A 25925-nucleotide genomic window follows, 5' to 3' on the forward strand; every position below is an offset into this window, starting at 1 on the left:
AGTGACTGTAATGCATGACCTTTTACTAGATCCTGCACTGAAAAAAACGATGATCTTAAGGACAATATTGGGACAATTGACAATTGACAGTGGGCTCCCAACATTAAGGGAGAGGGTCTCATTAAATGAAAGTATTATAACAATATTAAATGTTTCAAATTTTATAACCTATTGTGACCAAATAAGAGAATATCCTTGCTTTTTTGATGTATACATCCTACTCTTAGAGGGTTAATGGAATTAAATCAGCAAATAAATCAATGTGTGTGTATATACTATAATGAAGGTGCATATAACACAATACTGTATATGAAATATGTTATATTCTGTTATAATTTATTTTTCTTATTTAAAAAAATTTTTTTTTAAATATTTAATTTTGAGGGGCACCTGGGTGGCTCGGTCGGTTAAGCGTCTGACTTCAGCTCAGGTCATGATCTCACGGTCCGTGAGTTCGAGCCCCGTGTCGGGCTCTGTGCTGACAGCTCAGAGCCTGGAGCCTGTTTCAGATTCTGTGTCTCCCTCTCTCTCTGCCCCTCCCCTGTTCAGGCTCTGTCTCTGTCTCAAAAATAAATAAATGTTAAAAAAAAAATTAAAAATAAATAAATAAATAAAAAATGTTTAATTTTGAGAGAGACAGACAGACAGACAGACAGAGCAGGAGTGACCTGAGCCAAAGTCAATTGCTTAACTAACTGCCACCCAGGTGCCCCTGTTATACTTTAAATATATGTAGAAAGAGAGAATGAAAAAAAAGAATGTGGCAAAATGTTAAAAATTGGTGAATCAGGGTAAAAGATCTGTGGGGGTTGTTGTTCCCACTCATGCAACCTTCCTATGTGATTGATATTTTAAATATAAAAAGTTTTTTTTTTTTTGAAAATATGGCTTGTTTAAAAGTTTGATGGATGTTGCAAGTTACCCTCCAAAAAGGCTGCACCGATTTATATTCTCACAATGCCACAAGACGGTTGGTGCAGCTGTTTGATGTAGCTATTTTTATTCAGCTATTTTGATGGCAAGGACTTTTCTGATGGGGTCATATATCAGTTTTGACCTGGGAACATTCATTTTTCCCCCCAATTTATTATGAATATTTATAAAAGTATAGAAAAGTCATAGTGCAATGAGCGTCTATAGCCCACACCTCGATTCAACAGTTGTTAATATTTTACCATGTTTATTTATCAGTACACAGTTTGGGGGAAGGATGGGAATTGAGACATAGCAAAATTAAGTACTTGCCACAGTTAAGTGAGGGAGCCAGACGCCATATCCTCTGTACCTGGTTCTTCATCTCCTGCCACTCAGGTTTTCCTGGATTGTTTCTAGATCAGATCAGATCGAACTGATATATATATATATATATATATATATATATATATATATATATATATATATACATACACACACACATACATATATATACGTATATATATATGCATATACGTGTATACACATATATATGTATATACATATACATATATATACGCATATATATACATATGTGTATATATAGATACGCGTATATATATACATATGCATATGTATATATGTATACGCGTATCTATATATATACATATGTATATGTATATATATATATTTTTATTTTCTGAAGCAGTTTACTAGAGCATTGGTGTTGGGCAGATCCAAATTAGAATTCGATCTCTGGCCGTGGGCAAACTCCTCAACCTCTCCTTGTCGCAGTTTATTCATCTGATAAGTGGGGATGGCATCACTTACCTGTCAGGATGGTTGAGAAAGATCAATGAGACAATCCACTGAAAGCATGTAGTAGCCATTATTATTGTCATTTTTCCTGTATCCCTCTTTTCACCTAAAGCAGATCTCTAGGGCACCTCGTCCGGGTCCCTGTCTTTACCCTGCCTGCCGGTACTGTGTCTGGCCCATTTATTCCTGGTGTGTGGCTCTGTCTTGTCTACTCCAGCAGATGTGGAGGGCCGGTGCTCCAAGTCTCTGAAAATTTGTACTGGGCACGTATACTGGGTAATGTTCAGCGGCTTGCCATCACTCATCATGGACCCAGAACCCCAGGCCTGGGCATCAGGCCTCCCAGGTCACTAACCCCCAGGTGAGCAGGTCTGGACCAAATCCCAACAGCGCTGGACTAGCAAGGAAAGGGCGTGTGGCCCGTTGTTCCCTTCCCACCCTGTCCCCAGGACTTCTCATTAGACCAGAGTTCAAGATTGTAAGGAGGGGGAGGCACAAGGATAGGACTAGGGTAGGGACAGTGAGGTGCTCACTTTGGGTGCACAATTTAGGAGGTACCCAAAATCTCAGTAACCAGGCTAAATATTAAAAAAGAAAATAAAATCTTTAAACTCTGGCCTGTGGCTGGCTGCCTGTTTTGTAAGTAAAAAATAAAGTTTAGGGGCGCCTGGGTGGTTCAGTCGGTTAAGTGGCAGACTTTGGCTCAGGTCATGATCTCACGGTCCGTGAGTTCGAGCCCTGCATCGGGCTCTGTGCTGACAGCTCAGAGCCTGGAGCCTGTTTCAGATTCTGTGTCTCCCTCTCTCTGACCCTCCCCCGTTCATGCTCTGTCTCTCTCTGTCTCAAAAATAAATAAACGTTAAAAAAAAAAAAAAAAGTTTAAAACTAAAGTTTGAAGGTCTCAGTCTGCCCACACAATCTCTTTGTGGCCCTAGAAATTGGGGGTGACTGGAGAGCACACCCCTGGCCCTTGTGGTCCTCAAGACGGCAATATCAACGAGGCTGCAATTCTAGATTTAGTGTGGCTCTTTCATCCCTTAAAGGGCCAGACACCCTGATGCTCTTAGCACCTGGCTCCCCAGGCCTGTGGCTAGCGTGGCTCAGAAGGAGGCATGGGTATGTGGTGGCTTTTGTTGGTGCCGGGTAGCACTTGTTTCTCTGTCACGGTGGAGGGGATACACAGAGCCCCTCTCTGGCCTTAGAACTGAAAGTACGCCTCCATGGAAGAGATGTGGTGTGGGGGGCCGGAGAACTGGCCCATGTTTACCTGCTGGTGAACTTAGAAAGCCACCTCATATCTCTGAGGCTCATCTTCATCCCCAGTCCAGTGCTGGTCACAGAGTTCAACCTCCTCCTTTCTGGGTTCTTCAGTGAGAGGTTGTGGAGTAGAAGCTGGAGCCAGTGTGTATGAAATGCTTTGTTCTAGAACTGGGACGTGCTCTGGAAATACAAGCTGTCCTCTGGAGTAATAGTGGATGCGATAGATTCCAGTGGATAGTGTCAGTTCCCTGGCCCAAGGCTGGCTAAGTGATTATTCCTAGAGAGGAGGATCAAGTCCAACACCCTGACCAGCCTGGAGCAAGAAGGGGCAGTGACAGGTGGAGGGGCTGACAGCTTTCAAGGTCTCATGCCTGTGCTCCCCACCCACCCACTTCTCAAACAGGTGGCTCCCCAGTGCCCCCCTTCTGCCCCATTCTTGGCTCACCTAAGAATTGTGGGGCTATTGACTCCCCTGACTCTTCTGAGAATCATGTGGAGAGGCTGCTGGGGACATTGCTATAGTCACCTTTTTTTTTTTTTTTTTTTTTTGAAGGGAAAGAGAAATAGATTCCTCTTCTTGATATGAAGAGTGGTATGCACATAGAAGGAGGAGGGAATTAATGGGGATTTTGGCCCACAATTCGTATCACTCACAAATGCTAAGTAGGCACATCCTCACCCAAGACCCTAACGTTTCATTCCACTCTGGCATCAGACTCGGGATTTTAGTATAGGATATTTTCATCTAAATACGGTCTCTATCCAGGAGCAGATGAGGCTCCTCAGATGGAGTCCTTCAGATGAAGAGAACTGGATCATTCGTGGCGCTGCAGTCAGATGGGAACTGAAATGTCTACAAATAGTCCACCCATGGTACAGGCGATGAAGTTCATCGTAAGTCTGGAGTTGGTGCTGTTAGCTGGGATGCCTGGATCTTTTCCAAAATGCTCCTCCTCATCCATAGCTAGACCAGCTTCCTCCCAAGATGATCTCAGGGCAGCCCTTCTGCAGGAATATGTTTTATGGTGAGCAGGGAGCTGATTGGAGGCTGAGGAACAGTAGGAAACAGTCAACCTGGCTGGAAATGGGATGGAGGTGGGAAGGGGGCAGATTCAATCTTCAGACTACCATGAGATGCCTAGGGGTCAGCTTCTGAGCAGAAGTGGACATTTGAGCAGGGTAGAAATGGATCTATACATGGAGTACCAGACAGGAGAATGCTTTGCCAGGTGGGTGTTTTGCTGTATACAGAGGTGAATTCCTCACTGAATACAGAGAAACGGGAGTGGGGTAGGCATCAATATACCTCTGTATTACATTTCCATTATAAATTGGGGTTTTCCATTTGGCGTGTGTCTGTCCTCTCTCTGCCGAGGGCTGGAAGCCTCCTGTTTGTGCATTTGTGCCTTGCATAGCCGGGCAGGGGTAGGCAGGATGTGTGCCCCACTGGTGACTCCCTATTTCCCAAGTTCACAAATTGGGCCCCATTTGGAGGGCAAGGAGAGACCCAAGAAAGAGGCAGACCACTCCAGCTAGGTAGGTGGCAGGTTTAATAAGAGAACTTATGTATGAGGTTTGTCTTGGGTGCTGCAAGACACATGGATCTCCACCAGACTCTTAAGTTTATATAGGGTCCTTGATGGGGTTCCATCATGTATACCATGCAGATAGTCTCAACAACACATTGCTCTCTCAAGACTGTGTCCTTGAAAATGGTCCCCACTGTGGGGACACGGGCAGAGTGTACATTCCAAGGACAGGGGAAGAGGGGACAAGGACCTTCCACTGCCCAGATCCAGCTTGTGGGTCAGCCAGTGGTCATGTCCTCTCAGTGACCTCCTTCAAAACCATGACGGATGTAGAATGGTGCTCCTTGGGGGGGTGGTGTCTCAGAGACCAGGTGCCCATCTTCACTTGGTTGTTCTTGAGGTATGGGCCTTGAGCAGTCATCTTGGCCTCTGCAAAATGGAATGAGTAATACGTCCTTATAGGGGTCTCAGTGTAAGTGAGAGAACGTATGTCTAGTGCCCAGTGCAGTGTGGGGTGTGCAGCAGGCACTCAATAAATACTTCCTTTCTTCCCCATGTCTCTTCTTTCCCTTCTCCTTCAAGGCTATGGTGTGGGGGTTCTGCTTGGAGAAGCTGCGTCTCCACCTTGCACCCACACCCTGCCTCCTGCAGCTGTGTAGACACTGCCCTTGTAGCTTCTCCTTGTGGGAGAGGTGACTGCCCTGTAACTCATTTTCCTGCTGCCCTGCCTCCCTTATCTCTGCCCTCCTGGGGTGCTTCCTTGTGACAGGCAGCCAGGAGTGCTGATGCCCCCTTCCCTACCCTGGTCTTGCCACCCCTGCCTCCTGCTCTGTGCCTTGCTGGGGTGGGCCCCGCTCAGAGGACAGATGGACACTCCTGGGGCCAGTTTCTAATGTGGCCGGTATTAGCTAGTTGCTAGAACTGACTCCGAATCTGTTATTCAACAAGATTATTTCTCTTATGGGATCTCTGTCCCATCCCACCTCAAGGACCCGTGCTGATGAAGGAGAAGGCACACCTGCTCTTACCTCCCTCAGCCTGGAGGTGATGCATCTCTTCCCCTCTCCAGTGACCGCACCCATACACCAGCTGAGAAATGGGGTGAACGTCCATCTGGGAAGAGGGTGCTGGTTTAGAGAGCAGGGAGCATTGTCCCTGCAGTACCACCACAGCCTCTCTGCAGGCCAGGGACAGGGACAAATGCCTCCCTTCCCCCAGGGGAGGCCTGTCCACCAAGAGGGCTCCGAAAATCCCTCTCTTCTCCTCTCCCTACATTCCTGTCTTTCCCTCCTTCCTTCCAGTGTTTAGAGAGCATCCCCTTGGACCAGAAACTGGTCTTGCCTCTACGAAGTGGAGGAAGAGATACCTGAGGGTAACTATTCGGATCACGGAGGCTGGGCTCTCTGACCACAGGCGAAAAATCAACCACATTATTCCACACAGAGACAGGTGACTAGAATAATTAGGGCTGAAGCGCTTCTTCAACAGCAAGTTCTTGGTGTTGTTTTTTATTTACTTCTGTTTGCCTGGGCCGCCTGCAGTGTGCCCCCCACGCTGGCTGCCTCCTCTCTTCCTGGCACTCCCCACGAGCTTCCTCCTGCCTCCCAACATTTGCACCTGCTGTTCCGCTGCTGGGTAAAGGGAACAAACATTTGATATGCTTTGAAAGGGAGAATGAAATTTAATTTAAAAATTAAGAAAAAGAAACATTAGAACTGGTTGTTGTATGGAAACCAATTTGACAATAAATTATATTAAAAAGAAAGAATCTAGAAAAATGTTTAGAAATGATAGTAAAGTGGTAAAAAACCAGGGAATGTAATTGCTTAAAAGGATTTGTGAATAATGAAGATGGTTCACGTAAAGATAAAAGATAGGGATAAAAATAATGGTGGACTGAAAGTGTAAGCCCAGGTGCACAAGAAAAAACGTGAAATCCAGAAAACTAAAATACTTTTATGCTGGATTGTAATAATGCAAGAAGAAAAAATTCAGAAGGAAACAGCTGTTCCCAAACCATAGGTGAGGTGGGGGAACAGCCTGGCTCTGTGATTGTTCTGGAGGGAGCCTGTGTCTCTTCCTCTGAGAACTCTTGGTGTGTGAAAAGTTCCAGCGCAAACAGAAACAGGTTTCTCTGAGCAGGAAGAGGCTCTAGGTGGAGACCGTGAAACCGGGAGGCGGGGCAGCTCGCACCGTTTGTTGTATCCCTAGGGTCCAGGCCTTCTGGGTCTCTCCTTTCTCCCTGTCTTTGGGGCAGTTGTGTGGAGCACAGAGATTGGGAGGTCAGAATTGGGGCCACCAAGAGCAGAGGGGTCCCTCCCAGACAGTGTATCTAGGAGAACGTTGGTTAAATGAGAAGTGAGATGGTGTTAACATGGGGCAGGAGGAAGAGGTGTCACCAAAGGCCTTGTGCTGTCTGGGAAGTAGTGTAGGAGCCGGGAGGTCTCCCTGCTCCACTTCTGGAATTGGGGACTGTATCTTGGGTGTGAAGGGGTGCTTCAGCTGGCAGAGACACCCCCTTTCCCGCTGACTGCCCTCCTGCCTGGAACCTGGTCTGCTGGACACCCCCGTCACGACACTGGAGGCTCCAGGGCTGTCCCCCGAGGCAGGCGCATGCTCCACAGACACCCTGTAGCCTAGGCTCCCAAGCCTCTGGCACCTCTCTGCTTTGACATTGGCCACCTTTCACTGAGACGTTGGCTCCAGGTGAGCTGAGCTGTTATAGGCTGACAGTGTATGCGGGATGGAGGGGACACTAACCAACATGTATTCCTTTCTCATTCCCATTGTGAAAAGATTTACTTTCTAAAATCAGGATCTTTCCCTGACCCTTCAGGAATGCCCATGATTCTTATTTAAAGTTGTAGGATATTATTCCATAGCATTTGTGAGCAGGACCACTCCAGCCTCTCCCTGCCCGGTTCTGATGAGCAATACAGCACCAAAGCACATTCCTTTTTTATTTTGCCTCATTTTGCAAAGATGACAGATCTAAATTACATCAGGGACCCTTCTGTTTTTAAATAGCATACTTTTGTTGTTACAAATTTTTTTCCCACTCACCTTGGAACAGATTTGTGTCCTTCTCAGAAGTGCTGGAATGGTTCATGGGAATTGGGGTAGCAGATTGTAGCTTTGACTTGGCATACATGAACCTCAATTATCCACTCAAGGATCATACTGGGCTGATGTGTCAGCACGACCTGCACCCTTGTCTCAGATCTGGGCAAGAGGGAAACAGAAGCGCCCTTAGTGGGTGGACTGGTCCACCTCTCACACCGCTGGGACCGTCTGGTTTCCTAGTTCCCTTCACACTCCCAAGTTTCCAGACACTGAGTTGAAAGGCTATAGTAGCTTGTCTCTGGGCCTGTGGCCTCTCAGATCATTGCTTTTGCTTAAAAGCCATTGCATCTCGCAGGAGAAGGTGTGAACTGGTGTAGATGACACTCACCTGCCTCCTTAATGGAGGAAGCAAATTTAGAGAGAAGTGTCCAGAAAACAAGGACAGGCCAGGGTCTCCCAGAAGGGAAGTATCTTCTGTAAACAGTGGGTGTGGTGAATGGAGAGGGCCGAACTTGCACAGGAGAAGGGATAGGGTGGAGGAGGTCACTCTGGACTTGAGAATTGGAAGCAGCAAGATGTTTCCAGAAACAGCACATTTGAGATGAGAAAACCAGCACATTTCTGTAGCAGTCCCTGGAGGTAGGGGTGGGGAAAGGGGGGCTTTGACTCTTGGCTGGAAGGAAGTCCCTGTGCAATCCTCAGAGCCTCCCTTCAGCATCCAGGGCTGATGAATCTGCTTGGATGAGGCCACTGGGACTACAGCATGAGTGCCCAGGATGGTGGGAGAGAGATCTTTCTGGACTAAAGGAGGGGCAGGCTCTGGATTGCTGAGTGTGGGAAGATAGGAAGGAAAGAAGGAGGGAGGGAGAGGTGGATGGAGAGAGGAAGGAAAGAAAAGGAGGGAGGAAAACAGGGAGGAAGAGAGAGAGAGGTGGAGTGGGGCTGCTTCATATGGCCCTTTCTGGGCAGAACCAGACAAAGAGGAGAGAGAGGACAGAGAAAGAAGGGAGGGAGGGGACCAAGGGGCAGCAGAATTGATATCATCATGGCTGTCTTGGGAGCTCAGGATTTCTAGCTGCCATTTCAGCCCCCCAGCACCTGCCAGGGCTCTTGCTGAAATGTGCCACACATACTCTAAGTCAGCTCTGGGGGACTGGGAGAAGAGAAGGCCTACCTGCTGGGCACCTGCCTTGCCTCAGACTCTGCAACGCCTAACTCTTCATGGATGCCTTGCAATAACCCAAAAGGCTAAGCCTTGTCATTTCCATTTCACAGACAAGGAGGTCAAGACCCAGCCTGGCCAAAATCAAGGCAGGTTCTTTCTACTATTCTCATGAGGCAATCAGTTGCATGGAACATCGTGAATACTCAGGAAACTGCTAAGTGTCCCACTGAACATCATACATGTGAAGATCCACACTGATGTCTTCTCAAGAAATTGTAAATACAAACATATTTTATTGCCTGAAGTCAGAAGTTGGTGATAGCATCAGTTTCCATGGCAACATGCTATGATGTCACAGACAGATGCCTGCAATAGCAGAGAGACAACAGGCAGGGGAGTGGGGAGCCATGGTGCAGAGGACATGATCTATTAGTACAGATGCTGAAGGCCTTCTGTCCACCCTTCCCCCAGCATCTACACAAACTTTATGAACCACTGAATGCTTCAGCTTGCAAACTCACACAGTAATCCAAAGCAAATAGGATTTCCTTGGATGTTTTCTTTGAATATTTGCAAAAAGAACCATACTTGTTGTAGTTGTAGTAGTAGTAGTAGTAGTTGTTGTTGCTGTTGTTGTTGTTGTTGTTGTTTTGTAATACTGGGCTTTTGCAGTGGACTGATTGGTGGTTGGTTCTTTGTGTGTCAAGCATGGGGAAGCTGTTAATTCCTGTTGATATGGCATGCCAGGGTGGAGATGGCAGTGAGACAGGACCAGCTGGGGGTCAAGTGCCGGGAGGCAAGTGGGTTTCTGGAAGGAGACTGGAAGGTGGAGACCAGATGGTGAACATGCTGGGACAGAGTGCCAGTTGGTGCACATTGGACTTAAAGGGTCTAGGTCTGGGCTTTGCAGGGTATGACACACAGCAGCACTGTGTACCCTTGCCAACTGCAATTCTTTTCATTACAGTGTTCATCTTTTCAAACTTGTGGTCCATTATGTTGTTCAAGGATGGCTCCAACAATATCTTCCATCTCACGTGTGCTTCAGCAATGGGCCTGTTCCAGTGTAGAGGCTTATGCCCTTTCTCTTGAATCTGGCCTGGTCTTGGTAACTCACTCAACCAATAAAATATGACACAAGTGATGTTCTGGGACTTCTGATGCTAGGTCATGTGCAGCTTCACAGCTACCACCTGGATCTCTGGGAACTTGCTCTTAGAATACTCACTCTGGGAACCCAGTTTCCATGTTGTAATGTGCCCAAGCCATGTGGAGGGTTGACAGCCCCAGGTGACCTCTCAAATACCAGCCAGAACCAACTGCTGGCCATATGAGTGGGCCATTTGGGCATCAAACTGGGAAGAGCTTTCGTGACTGTATCTTCTACCAACATTGACTGCAACGTTCTGAGCAAGCCCAGCTGAGAATTACCCAGTGGAGCCCAATCAACCTGCAGAACTGTGAGGAATAATAAAACATTATTGTCCCAAGCCACTGAATTTTCAGGGTGATTTGTTACACACAGTAGATAACAGGAACACAAGCAATCACTTGAAATTGTCATGTGAGACAAAGCCCAGGCAGGCCCTAGGTCAGTGACCACAGTGGCATGTGTCTATTCCTCTAGTAGGCCCAAGGGGTCAAGGCGTTACACCTTCAAAACCAAAGGAAATGATCAGTGGCCTGTTGGTGAATCCTGGTCCAAGGAGGGCACACTGGAGGTGAGGAGATCATCTGTCAATCAACTCCACAAGCTTGGCAGTTGGTCTGCAGTTTGGCAACATCAGTGCCAATCAAGCCAGATCTATTCTAGCTCTGATGGGATCGTTTTGAACCTAAGCATGCAGGACTGTTCATTTCATCTGGTTGGTTTTGGCTGAGCGTCCCAGCAGTTGAGATTGGATGAGTGTCCCTTGCAGGGTTTCATCCAAGTGGTTGATGAAAATGCCAAAGAGAACAGAGCCTGTGAAATCTCACAGGAGATGCTGCTTTCCATTGGGCCCTCTTTGGCTACTGTTTTGCCAGCTGCGAATCCACCAATTTGTACTTGTCTCTGCCCAGAGCTCTCCATCTGATCCGCCATTTCATGAAGTACTTAACCGAGATTCAGATACACCATCATCTAGGGGCCTGGGAAGACTTTCAAGAAGGAAGGGTATATATTCGGTGGTTCTTACTCAACCCATGGTGTCTCCAGGCCATCTCCATTATTTCCTCTGTATACAAATATACTCCAGTCTCCATCTTCCACCATGGCTTGGCTTTATGGCATGTAGTGTTCACTTTTCCTTCCTTAAAGAAATAATACGTTTGCCTCCCAGTTTTCTACCATGTTTTTCATCCTCTGGCATTGCTTGAAGAATATAGTAATTCTTTGACCATATCTGCATTGCCTTTCTATATTACATTTTCTTCCAGATAGTATTAGAACATAAAAGGTGCTAGAAAATGTTTTTAGATGACTAACTTAGAAGCAGTATACACTTAGGAAGTTCTTCCTGTTACCATTTTGATGTCTATCCCAAATCAGTCCGGGTGCTTTGCCATTTTTTGTCTCATTTCTTTTCCTCTGTTTACATAGGGGCAAGATACGGGCCTCTCTAATTGACGATTCTTGCTGTGTCCTTCATCTGCCTTCTCAGGTTCTGGATAAATAACCCCTAGCTCTTTGTGCATTTCTTCACCACTCCTGTTTTTCAGGGCCCTAATCAGTTTTATTTCATTCTCCACTATAAATGGTTTTAAAGCCCCTTGGAAATATAAAGGTTGTCTAAATAATAAATCATCATTTTGGCGAATGATACTAAGACATTTAGAGACATAAAATTAATCACCCCTTATAGCTACATAGCAGCTTTTCCACAGGGAGTACAAAGTAGTTTGTAGAGCTCATAGTTAATGCTCCACCCAGTCCTGGAGAAAGAGGGTAGGGGTTGTTTATCTATTTTACTGGAGGAAAAGCAGTGGAAGTGCAGGTGACTTCTTTTCTAGCAGCCTCTGGCAGGCACGGTCCATGGTGTGAAAGAGGCCTCAGCTCTCTACTCAACATCTGACACTGCACCCATGGGGTGTGGTGTATATTCTCCACCTGGAGTGCAGCATGCGGTGGGCTCCCTGGGTGGGCATCATTCCCTCCATCCAGCCTGTACTGCGCCCAGGCTAATGAACACAATGCACATTTTCCTTAGAGCAAATTGTCTGCCCAGAATGCTTCAGAGTCTCCCACCCCATCAAGTACAAGTGCCACGGAGTCTACCAATATTCACGAAGCCTGAATTTTCATATACATCAGCTGATGAATTATTCTGCCCATTTTGTAGATGAGGAAACTGGGGCTTGTAGAACCTAAGTGACTTATTCAAACTCACACAGCTATTCTGTGATAGTGCCAGGATCTGAGGCCAGGTTTATTTATCATCCCAGTCTAATGCTTTCTCTTCTCTCTAACCTGAGCTTAGGGCTATGCCCATTACAATTATTTTGGTTCTGAGTAAGCAGAGTCAGTGCATATGAATACATATGCATTGGCCCATGTAATTGAAGGATCAGTGATGATGCTGGCTTCAGGCATGCCTGGAGTCAATATGCTATCAAGACTCAGTTTCTGTGCTTCTGCCCCACTTCTTTGGGGTTAGCCTCAGGCTCTTCCATAATGGGAAGCAGGTCTATCGTTCTGACCACAACAGAAACAGGGAGACTCACTTCTTGGTTCCTGCACAGTCCTTGGGGTCATTCTGATTGATCCTAACCTAGGTCACATGCTCATCCCTGAACCAGTCACCACACCAGGGGGCTGGAATTCTATGGTTGGCCCACATTACTCCTTCCCCTAGGGGAGCTGGGGGCAGTGGATGGGCAGATGAAACTATAGAGGACAGGGGTGGTTATGAAAAGTAAGATAACAGCCCTCCATTGGCACCCCACCCTGAGTCCTCACGTTCTGGCTGGGCTGCCTCTCAGATGGGCATTCCCTGCCCCATGTCTTTGCTTATGGTTTTTTTTTTTCCTTCCCCTGTTTTTTGCTCTTCTCATCTGAGTCCCCCACACCCTTTGGCCTATTTCATGTGTCCTCGGACTGAGGAAGCCTTCCTGGCCCCCTGGCCCAGAATCTTCACCTCTCTTGAGGACCTGTGATCTGCATTCCCGTTTTCCCTTATTTGGTACTCCATTGAGGAAAGACATATGCTTGGCGCCTTGGACAGTTTTCAAGAAAAGAGATTATGTTCAAGTTGGAATAAATGTGCACAATTCACATCTTGGTGCTATTTGGGCTTTTGGTGAATAGTTGGTGAAAATCACTGCCTCAAAGATGGAAGCAAAAGCAACTCTGTATGAGTAGGAACAAAAAAGGTCATGGGGTCTTAATAGGCTAGTGATGAATATGACTCTGAATATAGTGCCATAATGAGAAGTTTAGCATGGACCTCCCAGCTCCCCAGGTGGGATTAAAACAAATAGGGCATTTCAGGCTGAAGGTTGTCCTCTTTTTCTCTTCCTCCTGGTCAGTTAGAATCTTTTTAGAGACTAGTCCCCAGTTGGGCCATTATACCTGAAAACGTATGTTAATTCCCAGCATCTGACTCAACCTAATTATTTTACAGATTAGGAATCTGAGATTCTGAGAGGTTGAATTGACTCCCCAGGTCATGCAGTGGGTTAGCAGCACAGCCAGAAGTGGAAATCTCGTTTGGTGCCCTTTGCAATCTCTGTGGTTTTCCAGGGGGCCAAGCAAGGTTTTTAAGGCTGGGGAATACTCTGTGAGGCTGTCCCAAGCCGGAAGGAGGCTGAGGGTCATGGAAAGGAGCTGATGGTACTTCCTATAGGCTGGTCAGCACAGTCGTGGTACATGTGGACACTGAACCAGTGTAAGGACAGACAGCTGGATTGGCTTGATGATGCTTCTCAAGCATCTAGTTAGGAAGATGCCACCCCACCATTTTCTGTACTGCAGGAGAATGGGACTGTCAGGGTGATAGAGGTTGGGGTGGGCCATGCATGGTAGCCACTGGGTTCCTTCTCCAGAGGCATTAGAGGAAGAGGTCTGAGTGGCACAGATATGAACTACCTGAGGCCGGCAGGTTGGGGCTGTCCATCACCCGGCTCATCCTCTGGGATGCACCTACTGTCCCCATCTTCCTCCCTGTTGATGAAGTATTGCTGTACAAATGTGTATTTCTCAGACATGATTTGAATAAATGGAAAACTCTCATATGGAGTGTGCTATTTTTAAGAGATACTAGTTAAGGAATAAAATTCTGTGAAACACACAATTATTTAGCGTCTTTGTGTAGCAACATTCTTCTAATTAACTACTGCTAGTGTCTACTGAGATGCCGGGCAAGTGCGCCCCACTATATTCTTGTTTCAAAGGGGAAAAAAAATTATTTGTGTTCTTGACCCAAATCCTGAGTGAGGCTCCTCTTCAAGGACCTGAGTCTATCACCACAGAGGTGGGAGTAGGAGGCTGTCTTTGTCCTGGGGGCATAGGGACTTTGTCACCCCCACTAGGCTCCTCTCAGCAGCTGCCTCCCTTGTGGGCTTTTAGAACCCCGTGGCTATGAGAGGGCTCCCTGATAATGCTCTCCTCCCCTGCACACCCTCCCCTTCAGGCCTTCTTAGAGCTCCTTTCTATTTATCTTTTAAAAAAGAAACAAACACTCATTTTTGAAATAATTTCAGACCTACAGAAAAGTTTTAAGTATGGTACAAAGAACTCCATTATACCCTTGTTACAGGTTGAATTGTATCCCCTCCAACCCAGAAAAGATATATTGAAGTACTTATCCCCACCCCTGTACCTCAGAATGTGACCTTAGTTGGAAATAGGGTCCTTACAGGTTTATTAGTTAAATTAAGATGAGGCCATAGTGGAGGAGGGTGGGCCTCTAATCCACTATGACTGGTGTCCATATGAAGAGGGGAAATTTGGACAGTTCACACACACAGGGAGAAGGCCATGAGAACATGAAGGCAGAGATGAGGGTGATGCACCAACAAGCTGAGGGAGGCCAGAGATGGCCAGCAAACCACCACCAGCTGGAGGGGAGACCTGGAACAGAGCCTTCCTTATGGCCCTGGAAGGAATCCACCCTTGCCAACACCTTGATCTTGGGCCTCCAGAGCTGTGAAAAGATACATTTCTGTTAAAGCCACGCAGTCTGTGGTGCTTTGTTACAGCAACTCTAGCAAAGTAATAATACACCCCTTCACTCAGGTTCCTCAGAGGTGAATGTTTTACCACTTCCTTTCCCTGCACACATATGCTCACATACACACATAGAGTTGTTATTTTCTGAAGTATTTGAAAGATAATGCCTGTTCATTCCTAAATCAGTGGTTGTTTCCTAAAAGTGAGGAAATTCTTACTTAAGGATCAAAATCAGGGAATTAGCACTGATATAATACTCTTACTTTTTCAAATATACAGACCTTCATATTTTGCTAATTTTTCCACTAATGCCAAAGAAAAAAAGTTATTTTGATCCTTTTTATCTTCCTAAAAAATTTTTTAATTAACATCTTTGATTTTTACCAGCATAAATGCACATTTGGAAAATAACTCTGAAGGTTTTAAAAACAAAAAGTTAATATACCTGTGTTCCACCTCTTCCTGTTCTCGGCCTTACTTCTCAGAAGTGACCATTTGTGTTGTATTTATATTTTCTTCTTCTGGTGATTATGCCCATGTCTGTACACGTGTGTAGCCTTGTCTCTTTATTTCTCAAATTCAGTGGACTTTTGAATATCCTGTCTGTTGACATTTCTGAAATAATAGATTGGAGCCTGAACTTCTTTTATCCCTCCTCTTCTCCCCATCCCACTCCTCCTGATACCTAAATCTCTATTTCTTGTTCAGTCCCCCTGATTCTGCATTTTTTTTTTTGTGAGGTGAGGACATGGGCACTGGTCACCCTTCCCAGCAGCTCATCCCAAGTCTCGTCAACTGTGCCTTCACCTTTGCATTGTGAAGGTCCATGTTTATATTCAGTTTTTTAATCACAGTGGAATATTCCATAATTTGACCACGGATTGATTCTAAAAGGCAAAACCCATTGCATGGCATTTATGACATCATAATCTGAAAGTGTCATTCACTGCAAGGCCAAGCAGCATGCTGTAACTTAATTTTCTTGTCCAAGTTTCTAATGCTATCACTCCTGAAGGTTCACACTTATTTATATATCTATTAATGCCTATTTATTTTGAGAGAGAGGTGGGGGAGGGGCAGAGAGAGAGGGAGAGAGAATCCCAAGCAGGCTCCATGCTGAGCATGGAGCCCAATGAGGGGCTCGATCTCAGGACCTTGAGATCACAACCTGAGCCAATACCAAGAGTTGGGTGCTTAACTGACTGAGCCACCCAGGCGCCCCATGATCCATTTAAAATTAAGTATTTCTAGCATTAAAAAAAATTTTTTTTTTACATTTATTGATTTTTGAGAAACAGAGTGAGACAAAGCGTGAGTGGGGGAGGGGCAGAGAGAGGAGACACAGAATCTGAACTAGGCTCCAGGCTTTGAGCAAGCAGTCAGCACAGAGCCTGATGTGGGGCTCAAACCCATGAACTGTGAGATCATGACCTGAGCCGAAGTCGGACACTCAACTGACTGAGCCACCCAGGTGCCCCTAGCATTTTTTTTTCCATATGCTACCAATTACTTAAAGTAATGCCTTCATTTGGTGTGGTACATATTTGGATGGTGCCTTTCTTGTCTTTTTTTCCTCCTGGAGTTTTGGATTGCCTCTTTCTTTCTTGCATATTTTTTTGTTTTGTTTTGTTTTGTTTTGTTTTGTAATATATGCCAATACAATATCCCCACGTTGCCCCCATAATAAGTTTTCCCCAAAGTATTTTCAAACACTCCATCGCAGTATGTAACCGAGCTTGTACCCCCTCATTTTTCAGAAACTTCCCTCCTGGGGTTCTTCACCATCATGCTCTGGTCCAGGCTGGTTTTCTCCCGAGTCTGCTGCACAGCACCCCCCAGAGACTTCTCAGCTCTAATCTCATGGGTTGATCCACTTCCTGTGTCCTGGCCCCTTGTCTTTCTCTTGCATGACTGATACCCTTGTTTGACTGCAATACAACCTCAAATAGCTTCTAAGAAAAGGTGCATAGAAAGTAAACTTGGCATTAGCTGCCTGAAAATAGGAGTTGGATGCCTGGAAGGAGCCTCCATGACTCTTACCTCTTTTTCTTATTTCCTGTTCTATGTGGGGATATTCCTTGGCTTCATCCTACAACTGTTGTTTGAAAGATATATATATTTTGACAGTAATTTTCTAAGCTTTATCAGATCACTGTCCTCTGTGTTTTCTCTGTTTTTGTACATGGTATTCTATTCTTGCTGCTCGGATCCAATGCCTTGTTTCCAAGGGTACTGATTAGAGAATTTTTAAGTGGGGTTGGGGAGGTGAGGAAGGACTGAGGAAGTATTTTTTGAATTGACCATTTTTTCTTGTTTGTTTGTCTTTCTTGTTGCAGGGCTCCTCAGAGATATAGAGGTCCACATTTAAGAATTGGATAGTAGATTGTTCTCTAGATTGTCTCTTAACTGTAACTCCCTGTGTTCTTGCCTATATGACTTTTTCCACTCTGCTTCAAAAGGAAGCACTTGTCTATGGACTTTAATCAAGGAGCTTAATGAAATCTTTTCTATACTTCATTCTCTCTGTGGATCTGGGTTCCTGCTCTCCTCTACCTGAAGGAAGAGGAGAAGCTGTGTTTTCAGCCTGCTGTTTTCTGAACGCTGTGGTTTTTTAGGGCTGTGGTCTGCCTGCTAACCATGCAGACTCACTAGCTGTTATGGGACCTGTTCCTCAGTGTGAAGGGATCCCTTTTCATTAGCATATATTGATGCTGATGGGCTGAGAAACATTGGAGAACATGTATAGAAGGTGCTTTATTCACAGGAGGACCTTCCCATCCTGGGGCCTCAGGGCTTGGGGTTTGGGTACTTTGCATTTGCTCCGATGTCATCCATAAAAGGGTCCCTCCAAAGCTCTCCCTCCGTTTTTGAAATGGATAGTGATTTCCTATTTTCCTGTAAACTGTCATGGCATCCCTCATCCAACTAGAGTATTGTTTCCATACCCTTCTAATAAATAAGTTCCAGAGTGGTCTCCTAGGAGGGGATGAGTCATAAGAGGGTGCCTCATAATTGGCATAATTGAGATCCAGTGTCCTCTCCAGGCAAATTGCTTCCAAGAGCTCTGAAAACACGTGTGGGTATGGCCTCCAATCTGCCACAGAGCTTGGGAGAGCAGCTGGGAGACGAGACCAGGTGTGGACCCACAGAGTCCCAGAATCTAACTAGGGAACTATAGCTTGTTGAGCTGCACCCCTGACCCCACAGTTCCAGACCAGCTCGCTGACCCCAGAGCTGGTCAGATTCAGGTGCCAGCAGATGCTCTGGGACCATGCGTTCCCACCCTTTTCCGTCCTCGCTTTCTCCAGCTTGCTTTCCCCAAGTTGACAGATTGGCTCACATCCCTCCAAAACAAGCAACACATACTTGCTTCTGGCCTCTGATGTTTCTTCCTTCTTTTCCTGCATTTTATTTTTTTTTCTCCCCTTATTTAAGTACTTATTTATTTATTTAATTTTAATTTTAATTTATTATTTTTTTAAATATGAAATTTATTGTCAAATTGGTTTCCATACAACACCCCGCATTTTCAACACACTTCACGCAAGCTGCTTCCACTTCCCTGAGGACATTTTCCCTATGTTTGGGATTGATTTGACTTTTTATCACCCAAAGGTTGCCTCTATACAAGTGGAAAATTACCTTCCAGCTTTGGCCTTCTGTCCCTTCAGACCACTGTGGTTTGGCCCAGTGCTTTGTTTCTATTTTATAAGATTTATTGTCTCCCCTTATCCCCTTACCCCCGCTACAAAGGAGTTATGTGCTTCTGAGCTTTCCTTATTTTCCAAAGTGAAGATTCCATATCCAGTGACAGAACGGAGCTGAAAAGAAATCTGGGATAAGGCATGAGTCAGCTGAACTTCCAAATCTTCAGATGAAGTGTCTGAGTCATTGTACTGTCCTGAAAATTTGCTGTGTTGAGGACATGTTTCTGTCCCCAGCTTCTGCCATCTGAGTGTCACCGCTGTGATTCCCCCCTTATCCCCGTGCCACCAGTGCTAACACATACCTAATATTTGTCCTTATGTTCACTTAAAATCTTGAATACATGTATTTCAAAAAGGAGACTTGATTTCACCACTGCCAGGGAAAACCAATCTCACTTTTCACAGATTGCAGGTAACTGTAAACATGAGGACATTGAAATTGATGGTATTGAAATCTAGCTTTTGACTCTGAGTGTGAAACCTACTCTTGATTCCTTAAAAAGTCAAATTGGGAAGTGGTAGAGAGATGCTAACACACAAGTCCCAGTTGGAGCTTTCTTCTGGACATAATCAGAAGAACAAGAGAAGAGTTGCAAAGGACACAACTTTCTATCCCTGTGGGTCAGCATATTTAATGCTGTGGCCATGCATTCATGGTTGATATGACTCTCACTTCTAGGAGGTGCTGGTATTGGGTGTGTTTTAGCAGTGGCCAGTAATGCTGGTTTATTACTTATTTACTTATTAAAAAATCCTTTATAAGTGAATTTTTTTTCTCTGCGGAGAAGAAGAGATTTGAGTATTTGAGTTTCTGCAGAGCATGCCCACAGTGATCTAACCCATATCCTTTGCGCTCAACCTCAGGGACAGTGTCCCAGGGCCATGAGCCAACATCCGACAAAAACCATTTTGGGGTCCCTGGGAACTCACATTCTCCCATGAGTGAGGCTGCAGGGGTAAACCCAAATAGATTATCCAGCTTTGATCTGATGGTGGCCACACACTGACCCTGTGACACCACCAGGGCCTCTGGTTTGATGGGAGGCACAGCACAGGATATGCCAAATGGACCAATATTTTTGTCGTTGGAACTTTGAATGGGCAAACTGTGTCCCTGACAGGCCAGGCAGAACTTGGAGCACAATTTTTCCATGGAAACAATGTACTAAAGGGTGGTTAGGTTTTATGGTATGATTGGTTCAGGATAGTAAACTTTCATTGAACACCTAATATGTTCCAGACACTGTGCTGGGACTATAGAACATATAAAGCACTGTTTCAGGCTAAATGGAGTTCAGTCTTGAGGGAGAAAGAGAAAATGAGCAGGCAGTGGCAGGTCAGTATCGTGGGTGCTGGCATTGAAAGAAGCCGAGGGTGCTGTGGGGTCTGGCAGAGGGGCCTGGCCGATCTTGAGGGCATCTGGAGGAGCTGCCCTAAGGCTGTCTCAAAGGGCAAAGAGGTGCTTAGTGGGTGAAGAGCAGGGATGCGGGGCGTGCATGCAGGGCAAACAGCCATTAGCAGAGCAGGGAGCTGACCAGCCCTGTGTGCATCTCACATGACTTGAATCTGGAAGGATATGCAGAGAGGATTATGGGAAGCACACCAGAACCTAAGAAGCTTGGACTCGCTATTTTAGGCAGGGAGCCACTGAAGGGTTTTGGTCAAGTTTACCTTTAAGAAAGTTGCCCTGGCAGTGTGTGGGTGATGGCCAGAAGGCTGCTCAGAGGGAAAAGACCAACTTCTGTGTCTTTCTGGGCAAGGAATGAGAAGGCTGGACCAGATGAATTGCCAGGCTCCCTGGAATGTAAACCCCATGATGACAGGCATCTTACTCTGTTTTGTTCAGACATACCCTCTGTGCCCAGAATAGAGCCTGGTAAATAGTAAGTGACAAATAAATATGTGTTGAATGAGAGGCTCAGACTGAGGGGAGATTTAGGGCCTCCAGCTTTGTGGACATGAAATGGGCATTTGCTGTTCCAACCTGGATTCCTGACTATCCCCTTTAGACCTCCAGAGCCAAGACTTTTTCTTTTTTTTTTTTTTTTTCCACACAAACTGACTTATGGGTGATCTTTTGGGATGTGAGTGTGAGTTGTCTGTGACTATCTTTGGTGTGATCATCCCTGGGGTCCACTAATGGATCTTTTCTGCTGGATTCAGATTGGCCAGTCCCAGTCTCTCTTCCTTGGTCCTTAGTAAAGATAGAACAGTGCTCTGCCTTTTTTTAATGCTCAGAACATGCCATCTTCTAGCTTCTTCTTAAGGATGGTCCTACCCTTTGAGCCTTTTTACTATGTTAACATCAAGTGGTCTTTTCAAATACTCCCCATTGGAGATGCCTTAGAATCTGTGAGTTGGGGACACCCAAGCAGAGGTCTCTTGACCATCGGGGCAGTTTGGGATGTCACCCAGTGGAGGAACATGAGCAGCCACCATCAAAATCTGTGATTAATAGACATAATCTCCACCAGAGCATTAATTTTGGGTATAATCAAAGCCTGCTGAATTACTTCAGTAGAAGTAATTGACAGAGAAGTCAGCCTGGGATTAGCATTTTGATTTAAAGTTCAATGGGTGGTATTTATCTTTATTTCTGCCACATACAAGTGATTGACTGTCTGTCCTGGAAAGTAAAAACAAATGCTACTTCCCCAGTCAAGTGAACAGGGGGTAATTTAGAGGCGCTCTCTCACGGTTGGCTGGACACGTGTGTAATGCGTTGGCAGCCTCTCTTTCTTGGCTTCCACAAGGTGTCTGGGATTCGGGTTCTTGATTCTGTCAGAAGTCAGGTGACCATGGGAGATGCTGCACTAACATCTGAGCAGGTGTATTCCTCCTGATGGTAGTGCCTTAGTCAAGCCATTGCTTGAGGGGAAAGATACTGGCACATGATATCGAAGGTGGAAGGGACTCTGGAGAAACCAGGTCTATCCTGGTGGGACTGGGGTCAGAACACCAGAGATCCCTTCTCTTTCCTAAGATGGACAGCTTTTAATGGTGGTAGGTTCCAGATTCCTGCTCATATGATTGCTTGCTAACTTGCAGCCCAGCAGAGGAATTGATAATGGGAACACATTAACAGATGTGGGTATGACATTTATTGATGTTGACAGTGCAGCTGGGCACTGGGCTGGTTTTTACCTGTGTTGTCTTGAATCTTGACCACAACGCTTTATACTTAAGGACCTGGAGGCCCACAGAGGCGATGTGACATTCCCAACATTAGTAGAAATGCCAGCCAAGAGTCCAGTCCAGAAAAGTCTGGCTCCAAAGCCTGTGTTCTTCCTGTCCCAGCACATGATACATCTAGCAAGTGGGACACACTCTGGTGGAGGTGAGAAGACAGGCCACGGAACTTCAGTGGTGGTTCTGTGAATAGAAGAGCTTGACTAGGGAGGGAGGAAGGGCGAGGAAGGTGTGTCAGAGTTTCCTGGGCTCCCAGGGCTCTGATGTTCTCAGCCGGCATCGGCATCCCCTTCATCAGAACCTGGGGGTTTCTGTCTCCCTGCCTGTGGCCTCCTTTGGTCACAGGTTGGAGGCCGCAGGTGTGGGAGTTGTTTTGGTCCAAATGCAGAAATTGCTGATGCCTTACCAAGAGCCAGCAAGCTTCTTCATAAATAAGGTGTTAGAGAAAGGTTATGTATGTCTCAGTCAGCAGTTTGTATCTTTTGTGAACATGTTGTTTGAAGGCAGAAGTTGATGCAGAGGGTGTCTGGAGGTGAGAAAGGGATGGATCCTCCCTCTGGGAGAGCTGTCTCCTGGGCACCCAGTGGCCACAGCCATCCCAGTCCCTCTGGTCACCTGGACACACTGAACACCCCCTAAGGCATGATCAGTGCCTGTTAGTTCCCAGGTTGATTTCACAGCAATAGTCAATGCAAAGCATGATTTCATCACCTATTATATGCAGCTTTTTCAATTAAAATAAATTTTAATAATGGATTTAAGCTCTTAGTTTTTCCTAAATCAGATGCGGGTTTTTTTTTTTTTAAAGGTACATTTAAAGAATTAACTTCATTTGTCTATTTTTAATTTGCGTCTGAAAATGTAATCTTTTCGGAATTTTATTTATTCACACAAATTGAAGCAGATATTTGTATAATAAGAGTGAAACCATCACCAATCTACCAGAGAAATGATATATATTTGGTGAATTTTTTAAAACTGTATTTTATTAGGCAAATAAAGTGTAACAGAAATAACAGATATCCAAATTATTTTGTTTGGTTAAAACCACATATTTATGTATTGTGACTATCTACATTCAACAAAAGCACATTTTAACAAAAACATGAACACATTTTGTTAGCATTTCAGTTATAAATATGAAGTGCAGGCTTAAAAAATAACAATAAATATGAATCAGCCTAAGTTTAATCAAGATAAGAAACTTAATGTCTTTTATTATGCAGCTACTTCCGCATTTACCTTCTCCTTCATGTTAATTCATTGACCGGAAAAGAAATAGGAGCTCTCCTGCTTTTCCAATTCCCAAGTGACTGATCTTGAATAAATTTGTCTAAAGAAAGAAGACATTGTTTCTCTATTTATAGAGGAGGCTACTGTTAATAAAAGTTTGGTTTTCCATTTTAATATTCTGATGAGTTTAGGTAAATGACTTTAACTAGTTCAGATGAATCATTAGCAACTATCTATCTTTTAATGTGTTCCTCCTTAGGATTGACCATAGAGTCGACTTTGAAAAAGGATGATAGGGGCGCCTGGGTGGCTCAGTCGGTTAAGCGTCCGACTTCAGCTCAGGTCACGATCTCACAGTCCGTGAGTTCGAGCCCCGCGTCGGGCTCTGGGCCGATGGCTCAGAGCCTGGAGCCTGCTTCCGATTCTGTGTCTCCCTCTCTCTCTGCCCCTTCCCCGGTCATGCTCTGTCTCTCTCTGTCTCAAAAATAAATAAACATTAAAAAAAAAAATTAAAAAATTAAAAAAAAAATTTAAAAAATTTAAAAAAAAAGAAAAAGGATGATAGTTAGTTGGTCATGTGGCTGGAGGCTAAGGTATCCCTGAAGTTAAGGAGCCTCTACAGCCTGTTCTCTATGGAGAACACCAGCAATCAATGTGTCAGGAGCATGTGGGGACCCATTTGTAAAACTTTTCTTTAAAAGATTAAAATAACTTAGTCTCTCAAGCACCTCTTAACTAAAGAGTGTACTTTGTATTTCATGATCCTGTCTTTGAGCTGTAGCATATCTTTTTGGCTATAAAAAGGCAAATCAGTGTTTTTCAAATTGAGGATAATTTTTTTTAAAGATGTTTTAAAACCTGGTTTACGCCTAAAGAATCCCTGACTGTCATTCTTCCTGGTTCATGTGGATGCAGATGTTGTTGACATAAACTCAAGAGTGACCACCAGAGGGTTCCCGGAGGGTTCAGACTGCTTTGCAGAATGCCCCAGCTGTCCAGGATGATGGCCGGGAGGAGACAACCGCTCTTTCCATGCAAACCTTGCTAGAGCAGGGGAGGGGTGGGGTTGGTAGGAGAAGATGCCTGCAAGGCTGAACTTTAGTGGGGAAGAAAGAGGAGTTCTTGGCCTGGGGCTTCCTTCAGTCTTGCATGCTCCTGTGTATACAAACTTTGTTTTTTCAAAAGCACAAAGTCTTACAGGAAGTTCTCCCCCAGCTGCCAAAGATTGAGGATTTGCCAATATGAAAGACCTAGGGGTTAGGGGCTATTTGATGGAATTTTCTACTGTGTCCATACAAGGACAATTTAAAAGGAGAGCGGGGACCACAAATAGCCTTATTCATGCTGTTTCTCCCTTGTGGATGCTCTGTTGGTAAGAAAAGTGGTGATAGTTGCCTCACAGAACAGTCCCTGGACATTACACAGCCGTATACACAGCCACGTACAAGGAGGAGATAGCACCTGGATGGACCCCAAGAAAAGGCAAGCAGTGGGGCTAAGACTATGGGGAGTATAGAACAGCGGTGCGGTTTGAGTGGGATTGAGCTTCAGGACTATTTGGGAGGTTTGGGGGGTTCATTGGTTCTGTCCTGCTCTGGTCCCCACTCTTGCCCCGTAGCACCCTTAGGCCTAGTGGTCAGGTTTGTTGGGAATGCAGCTGTCCTCCTGCGATTCTGGTCTGGGGTCTGGTTGGAGATCTGTCATTACCAGAAATGACAGAGGCTAAGATCAAGGAGATGCAACACAGAAAGGTAGAAGATTCATGTCAGCCAAGGTCATGGGAGCCATAAGAGATCATTTGCTCCCTGATTTCCTTTTATAGTGAGGAAACTGAGGCACAGAAAAGTTTGCTGTTTTGGCCAGAGTCTTACAGTATGTTGGAAGGAGAGCCAAAAGGAAATCCTAGTTTCTTGATTTTCTATCCTAGCCTTTTTGTCCCCTTACAGCTTTTCTGGGCTTATTTTGGCTCTTGGAGACATCTCCTGGGTGTCTTCTGTACAGAGTCTCTTAACAGTTTATGCTAAAATGTTATTATCCTGTTGGTCAATCAGTTCTTTCTACTGTGTCATCTATTTTGCCCAAATTTAAAACCTTATCCTCTCATGCTATACTTGAAAGTCATGGGAGAATAATTGCTTAGCACTTTCCTTTAAAAAAAATCCTTCACTTAATAGAATCTTCTAATCAATCATATGTAGCCTTTCTTGCTCGTTGAAAATTAATGTCTGGAAAATTCATGGGTGTAGCTGGATCTAAAACAAATCATGAGTTTTCCAGCCCAAAGTCAGCCACTGCCACCTGGTGGCAGTGTACCCTAATTACAAGAGAAGTACATAAAAAGAGGGCAGCTTTTTTGCATGCAACTTTGAAGCTAGAAAATAAAAGTAAACACTCGACTCCCAGGGAGATTCTAATAAAAACAACAAGAATGGAATAATTAGAAGCAGTCTGGAGCATGTTTAAGTAAATTCTTTTTTTCTACCGTATATTCATCCATTAATTCATCAAGTAATGTTCAAATGGAAGAGAACTAATATTTACATAGTGCCTTCTACGTGCCAGGCACTGTATTAACTGCTTTGCATATGTCACTTCATTTGATTCTCAGTGTACAATCCCAAAATATTATTCCTATTTTACAGATGCAGAGGTTAATAGGCCACGACACACAATCTGGAGCTCACAGGGTTAGGATGTGAACTCAATTGTTCAGGCACAAGTAACTGTCTTTCTTGCCCCACTGCCCGCTGATTCTACAGGGTCCTGTACTTGCCTAGCATGAGTGCATGACAGCGGCAGCCACAGCCTTGCCATTACTATGCTAGTTATTGGCTGGTGGCTATTTCCATGCATGGATAGAATGAGTGATGTGAGCTTCACCTGGACCACTAGAGGCTGTT

General features: G+C 45.0%; 1 protein-coding gene and 1 long non-coding RNA gene across 2 annotated transcripts in view; one reads left to right on the top strand and one right to left on the bottom strand.

The window, feature by feature from the left end:
* Positions 1 to 25925, top strand: part of EPHB1 (EPH receptor B1) — a 432844-nt gene that overhangs the window by 19384 nt on the left and 387535 nt on the right. The window lies entirely within an intron of this gene.
* On the bottom strand, positions 4525 to 15690 carry LOC131511880 (uncharacterized). The gene is made up of 4 exons (XR_009261795.1): positions 15342 to 15690; positions 7584 to 7742; positions 5549 to 5633; positions 4525 to 4949 (listed from the first exon to the last, which is right to left on the bottom strand). It is a non-coding gene; the product is annotated as an uncharacterized LOC131511880 (long non-coding RNA).

The sequence above is a fragment of the Neofelis nebulosa genome, chromosome 5 (genome assembly GCF_028018385.1).
Source record: "Neofelis nebulosa isolate mNeoNeb1 chromosome 5, mNeoNeb1.pri, whole genome shotgun sequence".
In the NCBI taxonomy this organism is placed as follows: domain Eukaryota; kingdom Metazoa; phylum Chordata; class Mammalia; order Carnivora; family Felidae; genus Neofelis; species Neofelis nebulosa.